At 45.4% G+C, this 25,977-nt stretch overlaps 2 pseudogenes across 2 annotated transcripts in view; both read right to left on the bottom strand.

The window, feature by feature from the left end:
• LOC306647488 (putative ATP-dependent RNA helicase DDX28) overlaps positions 1–25,541 on the bottom strand; it is a 112,642-nt pseudogene extending 87,101 nt beyond the window's left edge. Inside the window, exon 1 of the transcript XR_013766939.1 lies at positions 25,160–25,541. The product of XR_013766939.1 is annotated as a putative ATP-dependent RNA helicase DDX28 (transcript). The remainder of the gene's footprint in view (positions 1–25,159) is intronic.
• LOC306647502 (mediator of RNA polymerase II transcription subunit 28-like) lies at positions 437–1,506 on the bottom strand (annotated as a pseudogene). Its single transcript has one exon. The product of its transcript is annotated as a mediator of RNA polymerase II transcription subunit 28-like (transcript).
• Positions 25,542–25,977: the final 436 nt, after the last annotated feature.

Below are 25,977 nucleotides of genomic sequence, written 5' to 3'. Positions count from 1 at the left end.
GCAAATACCCTCCCCAGAGGAGTCACAAGCTCTCTATGGAGGTGAAGGAGCCAAGGATCACTCTGCAGGTCACCTCCGCCCCAAGGCCCTAGTCCCTGGCAATCAAATTCATGAGCAAGAATCTTCTGTCATGTAAACTGACTTTTCTTCACCAAAAAGTAAAACAAAAACACAGGCAAACAACACAAAATTCAAAAGAAGAAGAATCAGACCAAGCTTTGACCCCTCGTACTTCACCTGTGTCCCAGCTGTCATGCTAGAGACTGGGTCTGCTTGTTACTCATGCTAGTTAACTACTGCAAGGCACCTAGCATATCATGCTCCTAGTACAGCTCCCCATCAAACAGGCAACACCACACAACACAAACTCACCCAAACAAAAGGCAGCATCAAATTAAGGATCTACTGTGATATTACTGTGATTTTAACACTTTTTCTGACCCATTTTCAAAAAAATTTACAAAATATCTGTGCTACTATGGAAGCATTACAAACACTGCATTAGATTCCTCTTCTTGAGGTAGTTCAAAGTCTTGAGACAGCAAATTTACATATTTTTCTCTACTATCATGAATGGGTAGCAAATGTTAAAGGACTAAAACCAAACTCCTTCTCCCCTGATTCTGGAGTATTTTAATTTTCCCCCTCAGATAATAACAAACTAACAATTGGAAAAAAGTATATAAAGTCATATAAAAATTTTAAAAACCAGCAAAAAAACAAGAAAGAATCTGTGTCATCAAACTAAGTCTAAACTTTGCTACAAACAAAACCAAATCTCACTTGGTTCACCAAGCCATAAGCATTTTATAAACTAATCAAGCAATTAACAGTTCACAAAAATCAGGGAAATTTTTAGGTGGAAACAAAATTAACACCAACTCATTCCCTGGCAAATAATTCTTCTAAAATGTCACATCCACACACAGAGGTTTGGTGAAACTGTCTTCAAGAGGCTACTTTGTAGGCCAGATCCCTCTCAGGTCTGCTTCAGAAGCGCAGGGATATTGACAGAAGCCTGCTCCAGGTAGGCCAAGGAGCCCTGGGGGACTTCAGCTGGCTTTTTGTGCTGCACATTGATATCCTCCAGCACCTGCTGCCAATGCCTGAGCTTTGTCAAATGCTTCTGCACCAGCGCATCTTTCTGCTGCAATTCATTCCTTAGTTCTGAGACGTCCTCTTTGATAACTTGCTCCGGTTTCTGTACAGACAACTCTCAATCTTTTCTGTAGAAGGAAGCATTCTGTCTGTCTTGCAGTGTCTAGAAACTTCTGGATACACTGATCAACACCAGTTCGAATTTCTTCCTGATCGGTTCCATTGACATAATCCTGACTCACGAGAGAAGCAAAGCAAGCCTCGAATGACGACTCCAACTCGTCCACCAAGGTGCTGCTAGAAGTTCTCGGCGCGCCAGGCACTGCGTGAAGAAGGGAAGCCTGGCCCGGGAGTCCTGGCGGGGGTGGCGGTGACCCCGGAGGCTGCCCGGAGAACATACCGCCCAACGAAGCCGCGATGTTTGGGCAATTTTATTATTCTTTATAGCTGAGTAATATTCCACTGTATATATATATATACAACAGTTTCTTTATCCATTCATCAATTGAAGGGCATCTAGGTTGGTTTCATAGTCTGGCTATTGTGAATTGAGCCGCTATGAACATTGATGTGGCTGTATCTGTGTACTGTGCTGATTTTAAGTCCTTTGGGTATAGGCCAAGGAGTGGGATAGCTGGGTCAAATGGTAGGTCCATTCCAAGTTTTCTAAGGAATCTCCACACTGTTTTCCAGAGTGGCTGCACTAATTTGCAGTCCCACCAGCAATGTATAAGTGTAATTTTTCCCCACATCCTCTCCAACACTTATTGATGCTTGTATTCTTGATAATCACCATTCTAATTGGGTTGAGATGGAATCTTAGTGTAGTTTTGATTTGCATTTCTCTTATTACTAAAGATGTTGAAAATTTTTTCATAAATCTGTTGATTGCTTATACATCTTCTTCTGAAAAGTGTCTGTTCATATCCTTAGCCCATTTGTTGATTGGGTTATTTGTATTCTTGGTGTAGAGTTTTTAGAGTTCTTTATATGTTCTGGAAATTAGTGCTCTATCTGAAGTATGAGTGGCAAAGATATTCTCCCACTCTGCAGGCTCTCTCTTCACATTGCTGATAGTTTCCTTTGCTGAGAGAAAGCTATTTAGTTTGAATCTATCCCAGTTATTGATTCTTGCTTTTATTTCTTGTGCTATGGGAGTCCTGTTAAGGAAGTCTGATCCTAAGCCAACAAGTTGAAGATTTGGACCTAGTTTTTCTTCTATAAGATGCAGGGTCTCTGGTCTGATTCCAAGGTCCTTGATCCATTGTGAGTTGAGTTTTGTGCAGGATGAGAGATATGGATTTAGTTTCATTCTGTTGCACATGGATTTCCAGTTTTCCCAGCACCATTTGTTGAAGAGGCTATCTTTTCTCCATTGCATATTTTTGGCCCCTTTGTCTAGTATGAGAAAATTGTATTTATTTGGGTTTGTGTCCATGTCCTCTATTCTGTACCATTGATCTACCTGTCTATTTTGGTGACAATACCATGCTGTTTTTGTTACTATTGCTTTGTAGTATAGTTGAAGTTCTGGTATTGCGATACCCCCTGTTTCATTCTTCCTGCTAAGGATTGCTTTAGCTATTCTGGGTTTCTTATTGTTCCAGATGAATTTCATGATTGCTTGCTCTATTTCTGTGAGGTACGTCATTGGGATTTTAATTGGAATTGCATTGAATCTGTATAGCACTTTTGGTAGTATGGCCATTTTGACAATATTAATTCTGCCTCTCCAAGAACATGGGAGATCTTTCCATCTTCTAAGGTCTTCCTTAATTTCTTTCTTCAGTGTTTTGTAGTTTTCATTGCAGTGATCTTTTACCTCTTTGGTTAGATTGATACCCAAGTATTTTATTTTTTTTTTTTGAGGCTATTGCAAATGGAGTTGTTTTCCTCATTTCCCTTTCAGCTGTTTTGTCGCTTGCGTATAAAAATGCTGTAGATTTATGCGTGTTGATTTTATAGCCTGCTATTTTGCTGAATTCATTGATGAGGTCTAGAAGCTTTCTGGAGGAGGTTTTTCGATCCTCTAAATATAGAATCATGTCATCTGCAAATAGTGACAGCTTAAGTTCCTCTTTTCCTATTCGTATCCCTTTAATTTCTTTAGTCTGCCTAATTGCTCTGGCTAGAGTTTCGAGGACAATGTTGAATAGAAGTGGTGAAAGAGGACATCCCTGTCTTGTTCCCGTTTTTAAAGGGAATGGTTTCAGTTTTTCTCCATTAAGAATGATGTTGGCCATGGGCTTAGCATAAATAGCCTTTACAATGTTCAGGTATGTTCCTACTATCCCTATTTTTTCTAGTGTTTTGAGCATGAAGGGGTTTTGTATTTTGTCAAACGTTTTTCTGCGTCAATTGAAATAACCATATGATTCTTATCCTTAAGTCTATTGATATGATGGATTACATTTATTGATTTATGAATGTTGAACCATCCTTGCATTCCAGGAATGAACCCCACTTGATTGTGGTGCACAATTTTCTTAATATGTTTTTGGATAGGGTTTGCCAATATTTTGTTAAGGATCTTTGCATCTATATTCATCAAGGATATGTGTCTAAAATTTTCTTTCCTTGATGTGTCTTTTCCTGGTTTGTGTATGAGGGTGATATTGGCTTCATAGAATGAGTTTGGTAGGTTACCTTCCTTTTTTATTTCCTGGAATACTTTGAGAAGTATTGGAATGAGTTCTTCTTTGAAGATCTTTTAGAACTCGGCTGAGAATCCGTCTGGTCCTGGGCTTTTCTTGGATGGTAAATTTTTAATGGCTTCTTCTATTTCATTGCTTGATATTGATCTGTTTAAATCGTGTATGTCCTCCTGGTTCAGTTTGGGAGGAGCATATGTCTCTAGAAATTTGTCAATGTCTTTGGTACTTTCTATTTCTTTTTCGAATTTTTAAAAATTTTTTTAAATTTATTTTTATTCTAAACAATTGTGATATATGTTGTTTCTCTGTACATGAAGTAAAAGCATACAATTTGTGTAATCATACATTTATATAGGATAATAGTGTTGGTTTCCTTCTATTATTTTTTCTTCCCCAGCACCCCTCCCACCCCTCCATTCCTCTTTTTCCTCTATGTAGTCCTTTCTTCCTTTATTCTTCCCCCCTCCCACCCTCCAATGTTCATGTTTTTAAAACATTGATGTCAATGGATCGTCATATTAGTATAGATCTTAAGTTGTGGGTATCTGCATGTTTTCTAGAAGATTCTTTCATTCATGTTTTTGTATGTGAGTGAGTGTAACAATAGCATTAAGGACATTGCTTAGGTCTTCCAAGTCCATTTTTTTCCTTTTCCAGTGATCTCATCCATTGGTGTAGCTTTTTGGAAGACAAGTGGTCCACGCTACTTGTGGGCATGAATATGTATGTGTTTTTGTGTGTGGGGTACATTGCGGGGGAGATGGGCATATATATATGTGTATATGCCCATCTGCCTTTATCAGGGCACTGACTCGTTGATGAAGGCTTTTGTGTTCCCAGGGACCTCAGATGCAGAGGGAGCCCTGGCTGTGGCCAGGCTTCTGTTAAGTTTCTCCCTCCTGAGCTCCCTTTGTCTTTCCTGTGAGAGAAGAGGTCCTAGTATCACTGATGACCTTGGAGGTGACCCACCCTTGTGCCTTGAGACCCATTACTTTGTGTTTTGAGCTGACAGTGATTTTCTTTCCTCTTTATGACATCGAAGGCTGTCCCGGGACTCACATGTACCCGCTGTTCCCAGCTTTCAGAGACCCTCATGTGAGGGCCCGATTTGAATGTTTATTCCTGGGATTCCCTTTGTGGGGATTCTCCTGACTGTGAGTCCTGAGGCTTTAAGTCTCAGTGTTGGTGAGTCCTCTTGCTTCCTGAGTTAAGAAAGGCAGCAGAGTCCGTGATCAAAGAGTGAGTTTTAGAGTTAAGATACAGCTGGGTTGCAATTCTGGGTTTCCCACTGGCTAACTGTGTGAGCTTGGGAAGTTAGTTAGCCTTGCTGATAAGTTAGCTCCTTACTGTGTGAAATGATACCATTGGTAGTATCCACATTTGTCACAGGGCAGAGCAAAGGAAATCAGGCATGTTATTTGGAGCATGTCACACATTGGGAATGCTTGGTACATGTTAGGTTTTGTTGTTGATGACAGTGATAGCAAGAAGGGACTTGGGCAGTAATTGCTCTTGATCACAGACTGTTAACTGTATAAACCAGAGAATGAGGTCATTGTCTCTTCTGCATTTGAGAGTTTTTAGAATAAGTCAATCATGCAGCTCAACATATGAAGGTAGTCTTGTAACTTGTGCCAGAAGAGTTGCTCTGGCAAAGGGCTCTTGTTCATATGTCACTTCGCTGCATTGACAAATGGTTTTCATTACCCAGTGAGAAATGCTACCTTGAAATTGATTTAGCATGACTGTTACTAGGTATTCGAGTTATCTGACACAACTGCATGTGGCAAAGTCCTCCATCCCTAGCTCTTTTCAGACGTGTACACACATTATATCTTTTCTCTGCAACTCTGCTCAGATGAGGGTGGTGTGTTTCATAGACCAAGAGACACAGACCTGTTCATGCTTTTGACTCTGTCTTCTTTGTCAATTTGAATGTTTATTACCGTTTTTCTTTCATATTTCCCAGAGAAAATGATGTCATAGTTGGTATTGAGGTCAACATATATTGTACAAAAGAATATTCCACCAAGTTAAAGGATTTCTTTATGTTCCTCACAAATATAGTATGGAGATTAAAGGAAGGTAATGAGACATGACAGTGAGATACAGTGCCTAGTTCTGGTCTAGATCCTCTTGTGGATGGGGAAAATCCTGGAAAGGATGTTAGTGGATGAATGGGCAAAAGTGGAACAGCGCCAGGCATTGTGGCCATGCCTGTAATCTCAGTTATCTTGGAGACTGATGCAGGAGGATTGCAAATATGAAGCCAACCCAGGCACCTTAGGAGGACCCTGTCTCAAAATAAAATAATGAAAGGCCTGTGGAATTAGCTCAGTGGTATAGCACTTACCTAGCAATGGACAAGGCCTTGGGTTCAATCCCAAGTGCTGCTAAAAAATTTTAAAAAAATAAAGGAAAAATACTATGAACTGTCCTTTGTCTTTTCATGAATAAAAGGGAGACATATGGACTGGAGTTTACCTCAGTGGTGGAGTGTATACCTAGCATGCATGAGGTACTGGGTTCATTTCTCAGTATCATATATAACTAAATGAGGAAAGTAAAGGTCCATCAACCTGCTTCTCTGCCCAAGTGCAGATCCCTGCCCACAGGGAGCATCTGGTGGGCAGAGCTGTGGTCCTGAGCATCTCAGTGTATGTGTGATAGGTTCCTTGTGGTGTATTTGTTCACTTAAGTGCTTATGAGAAAAACAGCTCCATGTAATCCATGTTCTGACTTTTGTTAAAGTTTTTCAAGAGTGCTTTTAATTCTTGTAAATAAAAATCATGTTGTTTTGTACATAAGAACTTTTTCATGAATATATCAAGCATCACCAAAAGAAAGAAAAAGTGAAGTATACATTTAGAATAATAGAGGATGCAGTATAAATGCCATCTCAGAAGAGATCAGAGCAGAAGACTTTGGTAAGCCTGAGAACAGAGTGGAAAGGCAGCCCTTCAACTTGTTTCTTCAGAGGAAATGTGGTCCTTGAGGAAGACATAGAGGACACGGCGATGAATGGAGTATGGAGGCCACCAGGAGGTGGAGAGAGCTGTGTGTCATTCATTTTGACCTGAGGACTGGGGAGGAGAGAGGAAGAGGAAGCTAAGGAGTGAAAGATGGCAAACATTGGTTGGAATCAGTTGAGCTGGACTTGGACTTTAGATATGGCTGGCTTTTCTTTTGAGCAGAGAAGCCAAGTGTCTAGTGGATTCGACTGGCAGTAGGATAGAGGTGGGGAAGCTAGGTCTTGGCTCTGAAATGATTGGATGTGGGATGTTGGGAAGAGTGGATGGGATTGGGGAGGAAAGACAGGTGGCCAGGAAGCAGGATTCTTGTTTTTTCGCTGTGATCAGGAGCTGAAGAAAGAAGAGGTTTGGATCCGATGATGAAGGAACTTGAGGTTGCTGAGTGTAAGGCATCAGAAGGACACCTACTCTGCTGCCCTTGGGAGCCTGTGGCAGGGTAAGCAGAAGGTCAGCAGTGCAGACATCATAGATGTCCCCCTGGCTCACTTCCCGAGTCAGCCACTTTGCTCTGAGGAGTCACCCAGGTTGACAGCAATGCTTGAGGTGAGGAGGCTGCATCATACTGTTGTGCGCAGCGGCTCCAGACCCCACAAAGACCACCAGAGACCACGATCAATGCAAGCAACAAAGAGTCATTTATTAGCAAGCTCGAGCCTGGTCCTCTGCGCACTCGGTAACCAGTGACGCTAAGAGGCCCTGAGCCTTTGTTCAACAGGCCTTTTATAATGAAAAGCAAACAGTTTTACAGTGTTCTTTTTCAATTGGTTAACATTTGAACAGCTAAATATTAGTCCTCCTCTGGTTGGGTCCTGCCAATCTATTTGATTCTCATTGGGTCCCACCAGAACTGAACGGTCCTAGAGGAGGAAGGGAGGAGGGAAGGGGTGAACTATGCAGGAGATGAGTCGGAGTTAGGCCCCCTGTCCTTGATAGATAAGGTTTCTAGGCAGCTGCACATTTCTCAGACAAATATTTCTTAACAACCTCGATAAGCACAGGGGCCCAGCAGTCCTGTTTGCGCTGTATTGGCTTTTGAGGGTGCAGTCGCAACTGCCTGCATCCTGGTAATTAAGACAGTTAGCTGCACAGATATCACCCTGTTGTCAAGAATACCTGCCTACCTGCTTAAAAAACCAGAGGGCCTTGTGGATGGTAGCTTCAAGGAATTCCAGAAATTTGAAACTGTCTATGAAGAGTTGAAAACTTATGGCTGTGTTTTCTCTGATTATGTCAGTGGGTTCCTCAGTTATGTAAGGAGGAGAGCTGAAATCATTTAGAATGATGTACCTGATGTAGTGAAAAAGGGCAATGAGCAGAATTTCTTACAGTGTACTACTGTTTACTTCAGGAAAATGGGGAATGAATATTTATGTATGTTGACTTTTTACCTCCAGAATATATTTGGAAAGACAAAGAAGAAAGTAGGGGCATTGGGCTACCCTGGGGAAGGAAGCATGGATTTTATTTGGTTTTCTATAAGTAGGAAATTTACAGTTCTGGGGTGCTGTTAAAATAATTATTGACTGGCACTAGCCATTTAGAAAAGATACCAACCAGTGTGCCGTACTGGCACATGCCAGCCAACTATGTGCTCTATCCTCATGGTTCAAAAATTGAAGGCAGATAAAAAGTATAGACTGAGCTGTGCCCAGTGGTACACACGGGTAATTCGAGCCATTGTGGAAGCTACGGCAGGACGATCACCAGTTTTAGTCCCATCTCAGCAACTCATGTGGACCCTGTCTGAAAAAGGACTGAGCGATATGGAAAGGACTGTAGTGGCAAGGAAAGAAAAAAAGAATGTAGATTGAAAGGTCTCCCATTCCTTAAGCAGGATTCCTTAAGCAGGGGGAATCTTTACTCTTTTAAGTTTTCAACTTCTTACAGTTTGAGTATATAATCTCTTCAAAAAATAAAATAAGTAAGAAGGAATGAAGGAAATTCCATTGTGTCAGACTGCTGGGGAAGGGGCAGTGAGCTGAATTTGAGGTCCTGAGATTGCTGAGGAAGGGCTGGCGTGTGAGCGTGTGAGGTGAAGGGCAGACGGAGCTGGGTGAGTGCCTGTGCTTCCCTGAGGCCTGGAAGGTTCCTGTGTCTAATGCAGAGCTAGTGCCTCCTCCTCCTACCAATTCTCAAAGTGAGGCCCAGCATGACCGGTGTGTGGAGATTTTTTTGTTGTTGTTATTTGGTAGCAGGGATTGAACCCAAGGAGGTTTTCAACCACTGAGCCATATCCCCAACCTTTTTAATTTTATTTTGAGATCAAGTCTGACCAACTTGGTGAGCCTGGATTTGTTCTTGTGATCTCCCTGGCTCTCCTTCTGGAGGTGCTGGCAGTCTGTGTGATTTAATGTTCTGATTTAATCTGTCATTATTGAACATGAGATTAAACTGTAACAACTATAAACCTGCTGAGCACATGTGGTGAGCATTCATTAGTACAGTGTGCATAGTGTATTTCTTGGATTTACTTTTTCACTTTTTTTCAGGCTTTTAAGGATTCTCTCCTCTGCTAAGCTCCCCTGGTATACTAATTATTAATGTAATTCATTGCATCGTGTAGAACACAAGAAATGTAGAAAATTGAGAAGGGGTCTGTGGTTGTGGTTCAGTGGTGGGGTGCTTGCCTGCAGGCATGTATGGGGCTCTGAGTTGATTCTCAGCGTGACGTACAAATAAATAAATGAAAGGAAGGAACATTGATACCAAAAATTATAAAAACAATTGTGGTAAAGATTGTAAGGAGAACAAAGGTGTGATGGAAAACACCAATAATTGCAGATCTTTGGGAGACTGAGGCTGGAGGATCACAAGTTTGAGGTCAGCCTTAGTAACTTTGAAGATGCTGTCCCAAATAAAAAAACAGAAAGGTCTGGGTACATAGGTCCAAGGTAGAGCAACCCTGAAATCAGTTTCTGGTACTGCTGAGAGAAAAAGAAAGGATAGGGAAATTGTCTACAATATCCTCTGAACAGAAAGGTTACCTTTACAAAGAAGGAGGAGGAATATAAAGCATGGCTTTTAATAGAGATCCAGTCTCTTCCAAGCTCTGCAGACACTAGTATAAGGTCTAGCAGTTCCTCACAGCATGCTTAACCAAGGCCCTGGGTGCGACACCATTGAACATGGTTTGAAACTTCGTCCAGTGCATCCCTCAAATTTTTCTATGTTTGAATGACATCACAGTCAATATACAGCAACAATAAACATTTTTATTTCTCATAAATATAGTAATTACAAGCACGAAAAACAGAAGATGCGTCAGAAGTTTGTTCTCTCCACAGAGAGGTTCAACCAGCAAGCTTCCGTGGCCTTTGTCTCTTTCCAGTGTGGATCAAGCCTCGAATTTTGGGGCCAGGGCAACCCAAGGTCTTTTCTGCCTCTGACGGTGCTCGGCGTTTCTTGGGAGCCCCTCTAGCTCTCTGATTGGGCTTCTCTGCTGGTTTCTCTGCTGGCTTCTCTGCTGGCCTCTCTATTTTGTCCTTGGCTGGAGTGGCCAAGGGAGCGTCCCCATAGAGCCGGTAGCCACCAACCAGGCAGTATGTCTCCCCATGCCAGCCCACCTGGGTTTCTCCACATCCTTGGTAGAGGACATGGTAGTATGCAGGTGTAGGAGGAGATGTGGGAGGCACCGCTGCTGGAAGGAAACCCAGAACCCATCAGTCACTTCCGCCTTATGCACTTTGCCGCCAGCACCTCCCTCTCCTGTTCCTCCCTGGTCTGCCTGAAGCCCTCTTTTCTGCTTGGCATCCCAAACACAGCCTTTGCCTGTCACCTCCCTGGATGTTTTCTGTCTCCTCAAGAGATGCTTTCTGTAAAGTACGTGAGTGCTTGGAGCCAATGGAAGCAGCAAGAGAACAGTCAGACCTCAAAACGATCACCCACAGCACTTCCTCAATCTCCTACAACTGAGACAAATTTCTTAGGAAATGTCATTTCTTAGGCTTTAATGGAATAATTTTCAATTTTGGAATACATGGTCTAATATAAATTGATTTAGAACATCTGTGACGTTGGCAGCTTCTGTTGGGACTCATTGATACAGCCTGTTTGAACCACACTGAATTCTAGCCTGGTTTTTATGGGTTTTTCTAAGGCCTTTCTTGTTTTGAGATGGTGTTTTGTTCTGTTTCCTCAGACTGGCCTGGAACTCTTGAGTGAAGCCATCCTCCTGCCTCAGCCTCCTCAGTAGCTGGCACTATGGTTGCACACCAGTGTGTCCAAACCTACCACATTCTCCGGGCCATATTCTGGGGCACGGGATCTAGAGATCCAAATCCAGATTCTGGGTGCCAAGGTCAGGCCCAATAGCCTTCTCCCCTCCACTTCCTGAGACATCATTTCCTCAGACCTCCAGTCTGACTACCACTTGCTCTGTCCCCCTGGCTCCTCTGTTCTTCCCAGCTGCATGGCACCACCCTTTCCCTCAGCAGTTCAGACTGGGACGTGTGGGAGGGGCCCGAGTGTGTGTATCCCTGACAGTGTGGTAAAGGTGTCTGTGTCTGAAGGTGAGGTTGATGAGAGGCCAAGAGCTCTTCCTCAAAGTGCTCCATCATTTGATAATGAAAGCACAGCACAGTTTTGTAAGCGTCTTATGAAGGAAGGATGTGGAGAAAGCCTCCTTTCTGATTTGGTGATGGGAGTCTCACCTTTTTTCTGACGTTTCACTCTGTTCCCCACCCAGATCCTTGAGCCCAACTCCTGTGCTCAGGTGATCCTCCCACCTCAGCCCCCAAGTAGCTGGGACCGTAGATGAGTAGCAGTGTACTGGGCTCTGAAGGAAGCAACTGGGGAGCCTGAAGGGCAAGGCTGGATTGACAGAGAGATCAGGACCTTTGTGAGCACTTGCCCTGAGCAGTGAGCACAAGCACTGGGGGTCCTTGAGGGAGCAGCAGACCTTTGGTCTCACTCATGGCCAGGGAAGTCCTGAGGTGTGATGGGCCAGCCCAAAAGGAACGTGTGGCAGTCCAGTGAGGTTGTGTATTTACCAAGGGCTCCATTAGAGATAGGTGGTCTAGGCCTACCTGCTGCACTGCTCTCCCATGGGATAGAAGACAAGTTAGATTGGATATAAATGATCCGGTCAGACATTCTCTCTCGAGCAGCCAGACTTGCTGGTGTCTTGTAGAGAACTGGTTCGCAAGTTTCCTAGCTACCCTGCCATGGAAACTGCGGCTTGTGATGTCATCATGACCCACTGAGGTCACGGAAGGAATGGGTGACTTGAGAGGTAGGCGTTTTGTGGAAAGCAGGTTGAAAGTAGAAAATTCTGCCTGGGCCTTCTCTTTGTTCTCCCCACAGATGTACTGGACATATAACCACTGTCTGTGGAGCCCAGCTGGGGGTTGGGACAGGCCATGACCACAGTGGAGCAAGAGAAACCCAAATTCTGAGACTGACCTGAGAGTCATGAATCAACACAGAGACAGCTAGATTGCATGGCCCTGACCCTGAGCATTAAACTGCTGAAGAGGCAGTAATATGAGTGGATTAGAGGGTCAGGGACCTCTCCTTAGTCCTGGGCCTGAACATAGGTTAATATTTGGGCTTGGCGTGGTGTGATCTGTTGACTCAGGAGCCCTGTGCAGGATATTTTTCTAGTTTAAAGCCAGCCTCATCAACTTAGTGAGACCCTAAGCAAATCAGTGGGAGCCTTCCTGTTTTTAAAATACAAAAATGTCCCGGGGATGTGCCCCAGTTGGTTTAGTACCCCTGAGTTCAATCCCCAGTGTACGAAAGAAAAATAACAAAAATGTGGACATTCGGAAAAGCATTCCATTTGGGAGTAAATCCAATGATAGGCTCATCTTGACCTCCTTCTTCCACAGAGAATAATACTTTGATGGATTGGAGATGCGAGGCATTGGGTTTGATCCTGGGCACCAGGAAGAAAACAAGAAAAGAATTGCACCCTCACCTTTTTTACAAGTGAGGTCTGAAAAGGAGGCTTACGGGCCTACCCAGGGTTACACAGGTAGGACAGAGGTGTTCTGCTCAACAGTGGGTTTTCTTGTTGTTCATATTGGGGCTCCAGATTTATAACTGATAGGACAAATTTGTCACATATCACGGTGGTGGACAGTGGCAAGGCTGTTCAAAGTGCTCCAATGCCAAAGGAATTCTCTAGTGACTTTACAAAGTAGGAATGACAGGCCCATTTTAACCTAATTTGAGATGTGTTTATGACACTATGACATTACAAAATGAGCACATTATCATTTCAGTCCCCTTTCTTCACAACAGGCCAAGAGTCTCTGTGTTGGTGTGTAGGTCTGCAATCCCAGCTTTGCAGGTATCTTTAGCAGGAGGACCACAATGTGAGGCCAGTCTCAGCAACTTAGCGAGACCCTCGATAAAAATAAAAAGGACTGAGGATGGAGGTCAGCGGTAAAGGTCCTGTGGGTTTCATTTCCAGTACAGCCAGTAAGTACTTTAAAGAGGGAGAGAGCTGGGATGTAGCTCAGAGGTTGAGTGCCCCTGGATTTAATCCTTTTTACTGAAAGAAAAATGGAAAGAGAGAGAGAGAGAGAGAGAGAGAGAGAGAGAGAGAGAGATGACAAGAAAGAAGGAAGAACATAAGGAGTGAGGAAAGGAAGGAAGGAAGGAAGCAAGGAAAGAGGAAAGGAAAGAAGGGAGAAAAATAGAGAAGGGAAGGAAGGGAGGAAGAAAAGGAAAAAAGGAAGGAAGGGAAGGAGAGAGGAAGGGAGTGAGGGAGGAGAAACAATAGTGCTGGGGATGTTGCTCATTGGTATTGAGCTTGACATCCATACACTGCAAAGAAAGAAAATAAACTCAACTGAGTCTTTACCCTACATGTGGCAATTTGGAGTGTGAATTATCAAATATAATGAAGACTGGCCCAATGGTAATTCTTGTTACGGCAGTCCATGAAAACATTATTTATTGGTAGAAATGTCATATCAGAAAATAAAAATGTGTTTTATTCTCCACATTATATGTGAAAGACTGTGCTACTTTGGTCCAATGCTCCATTACTCCAATACTGGCCAGTAGCTAATCTTTCAAGCCACTAGCAGCTCACCAGGCCCTAAGAGGTATTAAGGGCAGCCTAGGTGACAAGTTTATTCACCCACCCAGGACACTAGGAAAGATCCCTAAACCAGAATCACGTTATAGTGAGCCGAAATCATGCTTGTTGAGGCAAAGACTCTCTCCCAGAGGATGCTAGTCCTGTAAGGCTTTTCCTTCTACGAGCTCCCAATTCAATCTTCTGCAACAGGCTCACATCCCAGGGGTGGGTCACAAAGCCGACAAACACACCTGGCACCTGGCTCCCAAGCCAGCCCACCCTCCCTGCTTTGTGGATGTAATCATGCAGAGTGAGGGGAAAAATCATAATTGACAACCAGCTCCAGAGGGGTGCTATGTAGGCTCCGAGAGGCTATGTCTGTGCAGAGCAGTATGTCTTGGGATCCCTTGTGAAGCATTGGACGATAGCTGCCCTCACTGAGGCTGGCATTTGTCCCTGGAGCCTTAGGATTTGATTTTGTGGCCATCCAGAACATATCCCAGCCAGCTGACAGTGCTGGGGCTGTTGCAGAACACCAGGACAGTTCTTGAGGGCGCAGTCTTATTTCTTTGTCATGCTGCTTGAGAATCTGCACCAGTTCTGCCGCCACTGCTGCTCCCTTCAACCTCATAAATGTTTGTGTGACATGAGGCATGACACAGTGGAGCTGGGAGGTGGTGATGGTGGTGAGAGGTCCTGGGCTCCCCCATACTCCACACCTTCTGGATCTCACGTTTGGATCAGTCTCAGCACCTTAGGGAGAGCTTGTCTCAAAAAGAAAGGGGGACAACTGCCAGGTGTGGTGGCAGCATACCTGTAATCGCACTGACTAGGGGTGGAGAGCGGTTTTGGGTAGGAGTATTGCAGATTCTAAGTGAGCCTCAACAAATAAGCAGGGTCTAGGCAGTTTAGTGAGACTGAATCTCAAAAATAACAACTAAAACAGACTGAGGATATGGTTCAGTGTAAAGTCCCCCTAGGATAAATCTCTGGTACAAATGAATAAACAAATAAATAAAAATAAAAAGGGTTGTGTGTGTAAGTTGGTGGTGAAGTGTCCTGGGTTCAATCATAAATAAATAAATAAATAAATACATAAATACATAAATAAATACATAAATGGAATATAAAACGATATTCTGGGAAGTTAAACTCAGGCGGAATTATAGGTGCACAGGCACTGACACCCTGAGGTGCAAGTGCATCTGGAAATGGGGGCTTTCGTGTATCCAGTGTTGCTCAGATGATAGTCATCAACATTTGAGGACTCTCAGGTCCTGGTCCCGGAGTCTCATGCTGCCCCTGCCTCTTCCTTCGTATTCCTCTTGATCAGCTCCCATTATTGACAGTCAGATTCCGAAGAAATAACAGTCTTCCAAGCCAGAAGACAGCTTGGCCGTTGCAGACATACATCCCCCAATCAAACGCTGAGGCCACCCTTCCTGAAGTGATAGCACATTTTTCTGACAAGTCAATGTTTATCTTGCTAGCAGAAGTACAGTAACCATGAACACATCTTCATTTCCTGGTTCCATCCAACCTTCTCTCCAACCTTCTCCTCAGCCCCATCTTTCTATCCTGTACCCTAACCAGCCTCTCTGTCCAAGAGTCCTAGGCTGCTTTTGGGGGGAGCTAACTATTGACTTAAATGCACTCTGTAGCACCGAGCTCCCTTACGGATAGGCACAACCCGATTCCAGACTATACTGAGGATCTGAATACAAGGTTCCCAGGACAGAATTACATGTGGTGCCTGATAGACTTGAAGCATGCGACTGGGCTGCTTCTGGAGACCAGATGTGTGCAACACACAGGCTTGGAGCCTGTGTCCTCAGATTGGTTTACATACTGTTCTGCATTCTTGACTGTTCACTGTCAACAGGCAGTGTGGCTTCCATGGCACAAGAGCTGCTTCCAGGAAGATCAAGGGACGTCCTGGAATTCAGATGGCACCGCAGAACTATATAAGATCATCAATTGCCTGCATCTTGCAGAGGTCTGCCAAATCCAAACCCTCTGTGGTGACCTGCCTTCTGAACAAATAGGGACATGGGAAAGGCTCTGCACTCTCTGCTGAGGGTTTGGTGGGAACTCTCCTTCCTCCTCATGGTCTTCCTCCTCCTCCCTGCTTTCCTCCTCCTCCTCCTCCTCCTCACAACAGTCTACAGTGGGTGTTTGCCTACTAGGGATCTGTTAGGTGAACTCTGTGACCAGCACCACTCTATGCTGGCAGCATCCCTCCACCACGCGTCCCCAGCAAGTGTGCCAACCACTTTGTTGCACTTGGCACTCAGGAAGCTGCTGCCTCCCCTTCCTTCATGGTACAAGGACAAATGATAATGGTTGTGATGAGAGCAGCTGACATGACTGTCTCCACAGCTGTGCTACCAGTTTATCATGTTTTAGCCCACATGACCCTCACAATTGCCTACAAGGTGGTTTGTTTGTTTCTTTTTCTTTCCTTCTACCCAGAGATGCTTTACCTGTGAGCTTAATACACCCAATTTTTTGTTGTTGTTGTTGGGTACCAGGGATTGAACTCAGGGGCACTTGATGAATGAGCCACATCCCCAGCCCTGTTTTGTATTTCATTTAGAGACAGGGACTCACTGTGTTGCTTAGCACCTCACTTTTTCTGAGGTTGGCTTTGAACCTCAAATAATCCTTGCCTCAGCTTTTGGGTCTTCTGGTCCTACAGGTTTGGGTCACTGTGCCCCACCATCCCCAACCCTTTTCATTTTTTTTATCTGAAGACAGGACTTGCTAAGTTGTTTAGGGTGACCTCAAACTTGCAGTTCATCTGCCTCAGCCTTCCATGTGGCTGGGACTACAGGCATGCACCGCTATGAACAGTAAGGGAGAGTTGTAGCAGCCTCATTGTCTAGGTGGGAAAGGTGAGCTGTGGCAGGCAGAGACACAAGAGATGCCCTCCTGGCCAGGAAAGGTGGGTTCCCTTAAGTCCCTCCACTTCTGCTCCTTTCTCCAGGAAAGCCTCAGTTTCCTTACATCCATCTGTTTGCTCAGACATCCTCTGCTGGTCAGCACTGGTGCTGTTCATATGCTGGGCATTCAATCGGTGGCTGGACAAGTGTGCAGTCACATGTGCTGGCATAAGCAAACATGGGTTTCAGGGGCACCAGTCCTGGGAGCCATTCTGACCAAAGAAACATCTGCACAGCATGTATGTCTGACATTTATCCTCAGGTTCAGACTTGCCATCTCTATGGCTCGTGTGGCCTCCTCAGGTGTGAGGTTGTCAGAGGTGCTTTTGTAATAGTACGTAGTTGGCTGGCACCCCCTCCCCAGAAGTCCTGCCTCCTTCCCTTCCATGGCTCCCACAAGCTGGCTTCCCTGTGAAGGGACCATCTGAGCCCTCACCAATTCCACGTGGGAGTGAACATCCAGCTGTATTTGAGAAGCACTTGTTTTTTTTTTTTTTTTTTTTTTTTAAGAGAAAATGGCAAACATATAATGTGAAAGTAGAGAGAAGGGCTTGGAGTGTAGATCAGTAGTAGAAGAGGTGGAGTGCGTGTCTAGCATGCGCAGGTCCTGGGTTGAATACCGAAAACCGCAAAAAAAAAAAAAAAAAAAAAAAAGATAAAGAAAAAGCAAACCCAGCAACAATGACAACAAAAAACCCAACTATCATACATTTATGACTCTAGAAAAATGAACAATACGTTTATTTTCATGAATCATCAAGTTCAAATATCCCCGCTTGTCCAATATTTAAATAATAGATTTATTTCAATTAGAATTTTAATAGGTATGTTATGGTTCAATCTCTAGGTTCCTCTTTCCTCTTATCTTTCTCATAATTTACTTTTTGAAAAAAATCATGTCCTTAGCATATTTTTCAAAAAAAATATTTTTAGTTGTATTTGGACCGTTATTTGTTTATATGTGGTGCTGAGAATCAAACCCAGTGCCTCACAATGCTAGTCTAGCACTGTGTGACTGAGCCAAACCCCCAGCCCCTGAGTATTTTTGTTTCTGAGTTTCCTGATTGCATCCCATGATGTCATTGAACATGTTCCTCTACCTCTTGTTTTCCCTATAAACTGGTGTCTGTTAGAAGATTTTACTTATTTCTTTAGAGATAGGTCTTGTTATGTTGCTCTTGCTGGCCTCCAAATTATGGGCTGCTCTGTGCACAGGCCTGGGACACAGGCCTAACCTTGTGCTATTCCTTCTCTGTGGACTGCCCCACCCCCATTCTCCAGGAACAACTGTCCCCTTAACTGCTGAGATAGACATTCCGCTGGTAACCGCCAGCACCTTACTGCCAAGGCTCACAGCAGGCAGAGTGATCTTTCTAGTATCTTCATCAGATTTCTTCACCACCCTGTGCAAATCTATCCTCTAATTTCCCCTCACACCTAAACCAAGAGCCACACTCCTCACTGTTGCTGATAGGTGGCCCCCTGGGGTCCCACTCACACCCGCTTCTCCAACCACAACTTTCCTGCTTCTCAAGCTTTCCTTCCTGGCCACACTAGCCTTTCTCCTGCTCCTGCAGTCGGTCAGTCTCATTTCTGCCTCAGGGTCTTTACCTGTGCTCTTGGATCCAGGAATGCTCTCTCTTCAGCTCCTCCCCTGACTCTCTCACTAGCATCTCTGCAGAAATGCTCTCTCCTTAAAGAAGCCTTCTCTGATTATCTGGTTTCATGTAGTATTCATCACTCCACAGTGTTATTTTCCTTTTCTTAGACAATGGAACTTCAAAAAATATTCTTTAGATGTTGATGGGCATTTATTGGATTTATATGCCCTGCTGAAAATCAAACCCAGTGTCCCACACATGCTAGGCAAGCGCTGCACCACTGAGCCACAAACCAGGCCTCTTTTTATTTTTTTTAATGCCAACTATGCTTACTTGAATTTTTAAAAATTTTTGTTTATTGCTGGGGGTGAAACACAGGAACACTAGGCAAGTACTCTATCACTGAGCTACAACCCAGGCAACTGACATTGTACCATATCCTTGTCTCACCCTTTGTTGGTGGTGCTTGATAAGAGGAGCTGGGCTCATCTCCCTCAATAATATCTTCCAAACACTTAGCACAGTACTTGGGATGTAAGAGGTGCTCAATAAAAGGTTGTTGAATAAATGGATAGCTGGATGGGTGGACATTTGATGGAGCAGTGTCATCTTCTCATTCTGGCCCCTCTTCTCTCACACACACGTACACCACTTACACATGGAAGCACTCATCAGGTGTTCATTTTGGTTCTGGGAAGGGAGCCCCATTAGCCTCATGCACGCTAAAGCACATGCTTTCCAAGAGGTACGCCCTCAGCCTGTGGCTCTTATTTGTTGATGAAGTGGCCTGGGTCCTGACCTAGATCAGCTAGGCATCACTGAAGAAGTTATTAGTTAGAAACTGTACCCGAGAGTCCCTTTGGAAGGCAGAAGGCCTTAGAAGACCAGGTCCTCCATGTAGGAATGCACTTGAAGGGAAATGGGGGGCTTGAAGATTGACCTTGGAGAAGCTGAAATTCAAGTCAATCACTGTTACAGAAGAATTTGTTGTGGAGTGTGGGGTGTCTTGGGGCCCTAAGGGGCTGGGAGTAAAGGAGCATGTGGGGCTCAGAGAGGCATTGCTGCCTTTCCCCACACCATTCCTGCTGCAGGTAGCTACTGTGGCTGCAGAGACCACAGGCAGGACGCTCACTGGATAAACACTGCTTTGAGTTTCAGGAAGCCTTCCCCTCCTAGATTGTGCTGATGTTTCTGTCTGTGACTCAGGGTGGATCTTATGGGTGGATTAGGTCCCCGCTAGGTCACTTTCCCTCTCTTTTCACTTGCCTCTTCACGTGCCTACAGAGCGCAGTTCTCTTCTGTGCAAGGCAGGACTGCAGAGGATTGAACAGGGGAATGCCAGGTCTTCTTGAAGGCCAGCCTCAGCCATGGCATGTTCAAATGCGTCTGTTTTCAGACTCTAGTTTTCTGAGCTTCGTTGCCTGTGTCCTATTGATTAGGAAGGGGCCGCCTGGCTGAGAAAGGCTCCTGCAGATTTACTAGGTTCTGTCTCCAGTAGGGCAGTGGGGATCACTTCAGAAGATGGATTAGCTGAACACATTTAGTGAAGACTAATTTAAAAAATTCATTTATTACATACAGAATCCTAGGTTGATATAGTTAATGTGCATAAGGGAAAATAGATTTGAGCAACTGTACTGTGACAGAGGAATTTTAGGTTCCAGTATGAGGCCTGCCTAGCTCCAGCATGCTCTGCTCCCTGCAGGGTGCTGGGAGGGCTGGGAGGCATTTCAACTGCTATTTCCCTCCTTTGTGAGGCTTAAATGTTAAGTACCAACTGGCAACCATGAGTGAACGGATGAAGAGAAGCCCCTTCAAATGGGAAGACTACATTTACAAGGAAGTCAGAGTGAAGCCAGTGAGAAGGAGGAGTATAAAGGATGGCTTTTAAATTCGGATCCAGTCTCCGCCAAGCTCTGAAGACACCAGTAAAAGCTGCAGTATTTGCTCATGGCAAGCGAAAGCAAGGTCCCAGCTGTGACAGCACTGAAAGTCATTTGAAACCACCTTCAGTGATTCCCTCAAATTTCTGTTATGTTTGAATGACTTTATAGTTAACACAACAGCAACAATACAATTTTTATGTCTGTAAGATAAATATAGGAATTTTATGTGAAAAAAAAAAAAAGATGCATTAGTTGTCCCAGATAGGTGAATGTTTGTCCTCTGCACAGAGAGGCTCAGTCAGCAAGCTTCTGTGCCATTGGTCTCTTGTCACTCTGGTTTTAGAATTTTGGGGCTAGTGCATCCCAGGGCCCTCTCCATCTCTGATGGAGCATGGTGTTTCTTGGGAGCCCTTCTGGCTCTCTCCTTTGGCTTCTCTGCTGGCTTCTCTGTTTTGACCTTTACTTGAGTGGCCAAGGGAGCGTCCCCATAGAGCCGGTAGCCACCAACCAGGCAGTATGTCTCCCCATGCCAGCCCATGTGGGTTTCTCCACATCCTTGGTAGAGGACATGGTAGTATGCAGGTGTAGGAGAGGACGCGGGAGACACTACTGGTGGAAGGAAAACCAGAACCCATCAGTCACTTCTGCTTCATATAATCTGCCAGCAGCACTTCCCTCTCCTGTTGCTTCATGTTCTGGACTGAAGCCCTCTTATCTCCTGGGCATCTGAAACACAGCCTTTGCCTGTCACCTCCCTGGATGTTTTGTGTCTCCTCAAGCGATGCTTTCTGTAAAAGTAGTTGAGTTCTGTGGAGCCCATGGAAGCAGCAGGAGAATAGCATTTGTTCCCCACTCCAGAGAGAAAAATCAAACCCCAAAATGATCACAAACAACACTCCATCAGTATTGTTTACTATGGGGTTCGTGTAATGGGGGGTGAAGGGTGCAGTGTCAATAACCACCCAGACACTGGGAGCCAACGAAGAGCAGGAGAGAGGTGCTGACTCGTTTATTGCGGAAGCTGCTGCTTCTTTTATTGAGTACCTACCAATCAGCGCATCACACTACTCGAAACCACCAGTCCTTCAGTCTCCTAGAACTACCAATCATTTGAGGGTTTTTTATTTTGCACCAATGGGGATATATGACTCCACACCTCAGTCTCTCCCTTCTACTATGAGACAGATGTCTTAAGGTCTGTCATTTCTGAGGCATTAATGGAAATAATTTTCAAGGTTTCGAAAAAATGGTCTAATGTGAATTGGTATAAAGCCCCTCTGACCTTAGCAGGTGCTGTTGGGATCCACTGATACAGTGTATTTCAACCACACTGAATTCTAGCCCTGTGTTTATACATTTTTTCTAATGCCTTTTTTTTTTTTAAGCTGGTGTTTTGCTATGTTGCCCCAGACTGGCCTGGAACTCGAGCAGAAGGAATTCTCCTGCCTCAGCCTCCTCAGTAGCTGGCACTTTGGTTGCATACCACCGTGTCCAACCCTACCACTTTCTGCAGGCCCTATTCTGGGACAGAGGGATCCAGAGATCCAGATCCAAATTCTGGGTACCAAGTTGAGGCCCAATAGTCTTTTCACATTCACTTCCTGAGATGCCATTTCCTCATACCTCAAGACTCACTTAACATTTCATCTCTCCCCCTGGCCTCTCTGTTCTTCTCAAGGGCATGACACCTTTTCATAAGCAGATCAGGCTGGGATATGTGTGAGGGAGCACCTGAGCCATGGAACACTTGCCCTGAGCAGTGAGCACAAGCACTGTGGGTCCTTGAGGGAGCAGCAGACCTTTGGTCTTACTCAAAGCCGGGGAAGTCCTGAGGTGTGATGGGCCAGCCCAAAAGGAACGTGTGACCGTCCAGTGAGGTTGTGTATTTACCAAGGGCTCCATTACAGAATCCTGGCCTAGGCCTAACTGCCGCATTGCTCTCCCAGGGCATGGAAGACAAGTTAGACTAGATATAAAACATCTGGTCAGACAATCTCTCTCTAGCAGCCAAACTTGCTGGTGTCTTGAGAGAACTGGTATGGAAGTTTCCTAGCTACCCTGCCATGGATACTGTGGCTTTGTGATGTCATCACGACCCACAAGGTCACAGAAAGGAATGGGTGACTTGAGGGGTAGGTGTCAGACCCTTGGTGTCTTATGGAAAGCAGGGTGAAAGTGGAGAACTCTGCCTGTGCCCTCACTTCTGGCCTCCCCACCCATATACTAGACAAATAACCACTGTCTGTGGAGCACAGCTAGGGGTTGGGACAGCCCATGACCACAGGGGACCAAGATTCTGAGAAACTCAAATTCTGAAACTGATCACACAGTCATGATTAAACACAGAGACAGCTAGTTTGCATGGCCCAGACCCTAAGCATGTAACTGTTAGAAAGGCAGAGATCTGAATGTATTAGGAGTTGAGGGAATGCTTCTTGCAAGTGGGTCTGAGGTTTAGATTTGAACATGTGCACAGAATAAAAGAAAGGCAGGCCATTCTTGACCTCTTTCTGCTCCAAAGATAAATCCTTTGATGGGATGGAGATGTGGCTCAATGATAAGTGTTTGTCTAATATACATGAAGTTCTTGGTTTGATTCTGGTCAAAACACACACACACACACACACACACACACACACAAGGAAAAAAAATTCTTTGCACCTCCAGTTTTTACAAGTGAGGTCTCAAAAGGAGGCTAAAGGACATACCCAAGATATGCAGAGGTGTTCTGTTCAACAGTAGGGTTTCATATTGTTGGAGGGCCAGATGTATAGCTGAGAGGATGAATTTGTCACATTTCCAGGTGATGGACAGCCTTTCAGCTGTTAGAGGTTCTCCAAAGAATAATGCGGGTCTCCAGTGACTTTACAAAGTAAAAATGATAGGCATATTTTAGCATAAAATTTAAAACATGTGTATGACCTACTAACATAATACAAAATTACATTATCATTTCACTACTCTTTCATCAAAAAAGGCAAACGAACCATGTGTGGTCATGCAGGCCTGTAATCCCAACCATTCAGGAGGCCTAGGAAGGAGGACCACAAGTTTGAGGCCAGTCTCGTCATCACAGCAAGACCCTGTTTCAAAATAAAAATAAGGGCTGAGGTTGTAGCTCAGTGGTGATGCACCCCTGGGTTCAATCCCCAGTACCAGAAAAAAGTTATAAAAAAAGGAGGGCAGGGATGTAGCCCAATGTAGAGTGCCCCTGGGTTCAAACTTTGGAACTGTAAAACAAAACAAAACAGAATAAAACATAACAAAAAACAATAGGTTTGGGATGTAGCTTAGTGCTAGAGAGTTTGCCATCCACATTACTGCAAAAAAAGAAAATAAACTCAACCGAATCTTTGTCCTACAGGCGGCAGTTGGGAGTATGCATTATCGGAACACAATGAGGTCTGCCACAATGATTATGGTTATGGCAGCCCATGAAAGCTTTATTTATTGCTAGAAATCACAACATGACTAAAACCAAAATCTATTTTATTCTTCATATTTTATGTGAAAGAGTATGCTGCTTTGGTCCAATGCTCCATTACTCCAATACCTTCCAGTAGCTCATCTTTCAAAGCCACTAGCAGCTCACCAGGCCATGTGAGGTATTAAGTGCAGCCTAGTCGACAAGTGTGTTCACCCACTCAGGACACCAGGAAAGATCCCTAATCAAGAATCACATTTGAGTGAGCCAAAAATGAAGCTTCCTGAGGCAAAGGCTCGCCCACAGAGGATGCCAGTCCTGGAAGGCATCTCCTTCTCCGAGCTGCCAGTTCAATCTCCTGCAACAGGTTCACATTCCAGGGGTGGGTCACAAAGCTGACAACCACACCTGGCACCTGACTCCCAAGCCCAACCACCATCCCTGCTCTGTGGATGTACTCTTGCAGGGTGAGGGGAAAATCATAATTGACAACCAGCTCCACATGGGTGCTGTCTAGGCCCCGAAAGGCTATGTCTGTGCAGAGCAGTATGTCTTGGGATCCCTTCTGGAAGCACTGGAAGATGCCTGCCCTCACCGAGGCTGCCACTTGTCCCTGAAGCCTTAGGTGTTTGATTTTGTGGTCATCCAGAATATATCCCAGCCAGTTAACAGTGCTGGAGCTGTTACAGAGCACCAGGACAGTTCCTGAGGCTGCAGGCTTCCCTCCTTTGACATCCTGCTTGAGGGTCTGCAGCAACTCTGCCACCTTCTCTGCTCCCTTCAGCCTCAGAAATGTTTGTCTGACATGAGGCATGATGCAGTGGAGCTGTGAAGTGGTGATGGTGGTGAGAGATCCTGGGCTCCCCACTTTACTCAGCTACTGGCTCACACCTTCAGGAAACGTGGCTCCCACCAGCACTAACTGAGCTTCGGGATTAAATGGGTCTTCTAAGTCAGCTGGGTCTTGGGCTATATGGCTCTTTTCCAAGATGTAGTCCACCAGGTCTAGGAAGCTTTCATTCAGCCGCGTGTCTGCCTCATCCAACATCATGAGGAGAGTTGCTCCAGGCTAATCAGTTTACTTTTCAGGGCCTTCCACAGAGCCTCCGGTGTGGGAACTAGAACATGTGCTGAAGGTTGTTTGGACAGTTGTAGCCTAATTCTTCGAATGCTAGGGCTTACCCCTAGCTCTTGCACCTGCAGGTCCAAGGAGCTGCCCAGCGATTGGGCCACAGCCTGCACCTGTTCCTCGGGAAGGCACAGGACCAGACCCCTGGGAGCAGGTACACGGTGGATGTCCAGAGCCAGACGATCAAGGATCCGTTGCAGCAGTGGAAGTAGATAGCTTAGAGTCTTGCCACTGTCCGTTTCCGCGGCGCAAAGGAGGTGGTGGCCGCGAAGCAGTGGGGGTATGGTGCGTGACTGCACGGTGGTGATTTAACGACTTCAGGAGCAGCATCGTGCAGTGCACGCACCACCCGGCGCTCCAGACCCAGGTAGGTGAAGCTGTCCTGGGACGAGAGGTGTCGCAGCGCTGGCACGTCCAGTTGTGCGCGCTCGATGGAGAAATAGTCTCGATGTGCGCGAGGATGTCTCCAACCACGCGAGGCGAGCGTTGCGCACTCCCAACCTCCCAGGGTGTGGCGCGCTGGCTGGTTCAACTCGGGCTGCCGGGCGGAGACGAGCTGTGGTCCCAGTCGCATTGACACCGGTAGGTGGGCACTCTGACGCCTGCTCTGTCGCTGTTCCTGCGGCCGGTGTAATGTCCACGGAATTCACACCACTGGCCGGGGTTCCTCGGGATCGCGGACCGTCAGAACTCGGCGGGTCTCCGGCAGCAACCGAGTAGGGGCCGGAAAGAGCATCGTCGGGGGCCGGAAGCAGCAACGTCGGCCGTGCCAGAGCCATGTTGCCCTTGCGGCTGGAGAGGCGCACTTCAGTGACGTCACGTGTGCGCCGCTCCCTCGCGTACGGTGGCTGGCGCAGTTCAGTAAGGCCTGCGGAGCTGGATTGTGGTCAGTAAGTGGGCAAGGTCCGTGCAATTCAGTGATCGCTAGGTGTGTAGGTGTGAACAAGAATGGAGACATCCAGACCCAGACCAACCTTGGGGTGGGGAGAGCGCTGTCGGCAGAAGGGACCAAGCGGCAGTGGGGCCCTGGTCCTACGGACCAGCTGTGCTGGTGTCTCCTGGAGAGTGGGTGCCCATTCCTTGAGGTTCTCGTTTGTAGTCCTCATTGCCCCTCTTGAGAGCTTGTTCAGTGCCAGGCTCCCCTTGTAAACTGTGAGGGTGAGGTTTGGGGCGTCGTTTTC

This window comes from Sciurus vulgaris (genome assembly GCF_902686455.1).
Source record: "Sciurus vulgaris genome assembly, chromosome: 17".
In the NCBI taxonomy this organism is placed as follows: Eukaryota; Metazoa; Chordata; class Mammalia; order Rodentia; family Sciuridae; genus Sciurus; species Sciurus vulgaris.
Note: the sequence above shows the minus strand (reverse complement) of the source record. Positions and strands in the feature narration are given on the sequence as shown.